The sequence below is a fragment of the Arachis ipaensis genome, chromosome B06 (genome assembly GCF_000816755.2).
Source record: "Arachis ipaensis cultivar K30076 chromosome B06, Araip1.1, whole genome shotgun sequence".
Classification (NCBI taxonomy): domain Eukaryota; kingdom Viridiplantae; phylum Streptophyta; class Magnoliopsida; order Fabales; family Fabaceae; genus Arachis; species Arachis ipaensis.
The window spans coordinates 125961117-125965528 of NC_029790.2; the positions used below are offsets into that span (position 1 = coordinate 125961117).

General features: G+C 33.6%; 2 long non-coding RNA genes across 3 annotated transcripts; one reads left to right on the forward strand and one right to left on the reverse strand.

The window, feature by feature from the left end:
* On the reverse strand, nt 1067–4141 carry LOC110263567. 2 transcript variants are annotated; one of them, XR_002349390.1, is made up of 2 exons: nt 3370–4141; nt 1067–1300 (listed from the first exon to the last, which is right to left on the reverse strand). It is a non-coding gene; the product is annotated as an uncharacterized LOC110263567 (long non-coding RNA). The 2 variants fall into 2 exon arrangements; XR_002349391.1 differs by having other exon boundaries at nt 1067–1263; nt 3370–4104.
* On the forward strand, nt 1300–3934 carry LOC110263568. Its single transcript, XR_002349392.1, has 2 exons — nt 1300–1900; nt 1948–3934. It is a non-coding gene; the product is annotated as an uncharacterized LOC110263568 (long non-coding RNA).

Consider the following 4412-nt stretch of genomic DNA (forward strand, 5'->3'; position numbering starts at 1 on the left):
AATATATGTGATAAAATATTTAGTTAGATTTTTAATTTTAAATATTTTTAATTTATTAAAAAATATTCAGCTATTTTAATATTTATTACACTAAAAATAATCTATTTATAAAATTAAAAATAATATAAAAATTCAATTAAAAAAATATATAAATTTAATTATAAATTTAATAAAAATATAAAAATTATTAATTAATTAAACCATTAATATAATTTGTTTATGTGAGTCATCCTTGCTAAACACAATGCCAACTACTAACTACCCTTGATATCCCTCAAATTTAATTAAGATTTAATATTCATTCTAAGTGTGGATTTGACCCTATCAAGTTCTGCGGGCAGCTATGGATTTCTTCCGTATCTATTGAATTGGCATATTTTTTTTAGAATTTAGATGGTTTATCCATTTTTAAAACTGTATGGTTTAGATCTAGTTTGCTAACAAAGTATGTGAGAATTACCTACTAAGCTTAAATACAAGAAAGAAGCTATCTATATTATGGTCTACAAAATTCGCTTAGTGTGAAATTATAAAGATTTAATATCTTCGAAAGCAATAGAAAGTAGTTACACATTTAAGTATTTTTAATAATCAATTTTAATTAAATTGGTTTAAATCCAATAAAAAATATTTTTATTATACATAGCATGTACATGTGCGTTTTACTAATACAAATGAAATTCTGTTTCATTTTGTATTTATTCTTCATGCGCCTCCTCCTTTTTTTATTGGTGATGTTATTGCTGTGTTCTGTTTTTGTTTCTTTTTCTCCTCCTCTTTTTCATATTATGGCTGTAACACCCAGAATGTCACGCTTTCAGATGCGTTACTCTGATAGCTTGATATTACGACGACACTAAACGTATTTAATACTAAAATAGGATCCTATTTAAAACTTGAAACCGTATAACCTTTCAAAAGACTTTTAGTTGAAAATATAAATACATACTTACAAACCATATACAACACTTAACAAGAATATGTATATATAATATTGACTTACAAGCATTACATAATACAAGTCATATCCCTCTTACAAAATGTATAAAGATAAAGGTGAAGGAAATAACAAGAATATATATATATATATATATATATAATATTGACTTACAAGTATTATATAATACAAATTCTATCCCTCTTACAAAATGTGTAAAGATAAAGGTGGGTAAAAACATATCTAAAACAATATAATAGATCATATAAACAGAAACGAAATAAACTCTTCATGACTTCTTCGCCCATATCTTGAAAAGAAAACACCTGCAGGGAGTGAGAGCATCGTCCTCGTTGGTTCTCACTATAAAGTTAGAACATTGCTATAATAAGATACGTAAAATAAAACTGTTTTCAGAGTACAATGATCGTTGTTTGCCTTATGTATCTTTTCAAATCCTTCTTAAAAGAGAAATCCGTTAATTCTTCAAAATCCAAAACCTTTTTCTTTTGTATCAAATATTAAAAGTTTTCCTAAATAGTATGAATGACCAAGTTGTTCCAAGTATAGGTTCATTAAGTCTAACCAGTTTGATTTTCATACTTTACTAAACCAAAAACACAAACCAATCACAGCCTCCGGCCCATCACATAATCAATCATGGCCCTAGACCCAAACAACTCCATCAATATCAATTCACTACAATCTAATCAATTTCAGCCACAGACACAAGTAAGAAGGTTCAAACAAAATCAAAGCAATTACATCAAGTATAGCAATTAGCAGTTAAACATAATTATTCACATATGCAAACCAATTACACTTTGCACACCCAAACAATGTCACATATATGCATATGATGAATGTTTATCCTATTGGCTCGTGATATTACTTGTCGGTCCATAGATGCCAACCTGACACATCCTTTCGGATGTAGCTTTTCTGCCACGCCAAGGATATAGTGTCTTACACCCTCTTGCGACAGAGAATTTGCCACGCCTGGGATATAGTGCCTACACACTATTGACCCGTGGATATAGTGTCTGACACACTCGCATGCATAACCCAAGGATATAGTGTCTGACACACTCTTGCGACAGAAAAGGTTATCTATCAAAATTCAACCAAAGGATATAGTGTCCTGCATACTATCGTTCCAAGGATATAGTGCGTGACACACTTTTAATATCCAACAAGTCCATCGTCCCTTTCCAAGTTCCAAAACTCATCATCAATTTCCAATTTCTCAAATCAATTTTCTTTAAAACCAAAAGCCCATTTCTTTGGTAATATTTTCGAAACTCCAAACAACTTCAAAATCATATCAATTGTAAATCTCTTCCAAAAGTCATCAAAATCATTCATTTTAAATCAAGATTTGGTAATAAAAATTCATAACAGAGTCTCAAAATTTTAGGAGAAAACAACCTATCTCAATTCCTTAAAATTTATTGAAAACCCTTATAATTATAGCTTCTTGGTTTGAGTAAATAAAAATAGAATTTAATTTAAAATCGAATCATATAAATCACAAGTCCCAAACCCAATTCAAAACCAAATCACTTAAAATGAAACCAATCTGTTTAAATCAAAATCACTTTCAGGTTCACTCTTAAAACCAATTCTCTGACTTCTTCCAATACGTCACAAACGGAATTATTCAATCAAAATCCAATTTTCTTTAAATAATTTAATTCAAAACATAATTCATTTTTTTTTTAAATAATTCAAGTAAAATAATATAATTCTTAAATTCTCAATTTTTTAAATAACAGTTCAAACAAAGTCTCAGATTTTATAGAAATTTTGGCAACACCTCTCCTAAAACTTAGACTTTGCCACCCTTTTCGAGTCACAACCAAGTCCTTCCACAACCCTTTTCAACGGGTTCAAGGCCAAATCAGTTCATAATCAAGCCGATTCCAATAATTTATATCATCCTCATATCTCAAAAAAACCGATTCAAAATCAGATCATTTTCAACGAATCAAACACATTTCCAAAAACTTCAAAGAAACAATTCAGCAACGGTCTGTTTAACAAAACCAAACAGAAATTCGAATCAAACAAGCAATCATATTCATCCAATACAGCCAAACAATACATAAAACTTATACAATCACTGAAAAGTGTATTTTTCACGCCAGTATCTATTTATAACAATTCCAAATTATAAAATTGAGTTTTTTTATAAAAATCCCTACATCGACAAGTCCAAACTATAAACCAAATGCGTCAACAGAACTCTTTTCTCTCAGTTCAAAACCGTAAACCAAAACCGTAACCTCAGTCCCTAACCACTCTCGCAGCAACCACAGCAACTTAAATGCGACATGCAACAACCAGAACTCAAACCTACGTTACCAAATCTCAGAGGCTTTAATCAAATATAATAGAATACTAACACATGGATTTTCGAAACAAATACTTACCGTAATAAGAAAACGAAACAGCGGCTGTCGCTGAACCGATTTGGCGGTAGCCCCGGCAGTCACCTCAAGCGGCAGCGGCGACCAGAACTTCGGCGACAGCGATTGTAACAACATGTAGTGACGATAAGGTTCCCGTCTTCCCGAAAACTCAAAAGAATGTAAACCAAACTCAAAATCCTTACCGGTGGTGGATCTCAGCGGCTGCAGCGGTCTTTTTCGGCGGCAGAGGCTCAGCCACGGTGGCGATATAAATGGCGAGGAACAGCGACAAAGACGCGGTGGTTCCAGGCCCGCGACCCTCTCTCTCACTCGCGAGCCTTCTCTCCTCGCGGCTCTGCTCTCGACGGCGCAGGCGACGCGATGGTGGCGACGAGCTGGAGCACGAACGGCGGCGGCTATGGCAGCGGTCTCCCTCCTCCACCGGCACTCCCTCTCTCTTGCCCGGATCTCCTCTCTTCTCGGTCAGCAGCGGTGGCGACGGTGACAGTGACGCCCACCGCGGCGCCTTCCCTTCTCCCCCCTCTCCTTCCTTCCTTGGTCCCCTTCCCGCTTCCCTTTCTGCTTTCTTTCTATTTTAGTGTGTGTGCGCGTTGTGTTTGCTTGTGTGTGTGTGTTGGTGGTATGTGTGTGATGGTGAGCCGTGGATGAGGGGTTGGTGGCTAGGGTTTTTGGTGAGTTGAGTGTTAGTAAAAATTAGGGTTTGTGTCTAAAATTGGGGTTTTGAATTTAATTAGAGTAAGGTGATTTTAATAAAATTGGGGCATAGAATATTAGAATAAATTAAAAGTATAAATAAATAAGTAAATTTGAAATTAGTTTATGATAAAAAGTTTTCAAAATTCTGAGTCTTACAATTGCATACATTTATTTATTTATTTATTTATTGATATTTTCATCTCTTTTTGATGGTTTTATTCCTTTCATGAGAGTAAATGAAGAAGAATTTTGATAAAATGAAATAAGAAGGAGAAAAAGAAGAAAAAAAGACGAAAAAGAAGAAAAAAACGAAGCGGAAGAGGAGGAAGAAGAGTTTTAAATTGTGC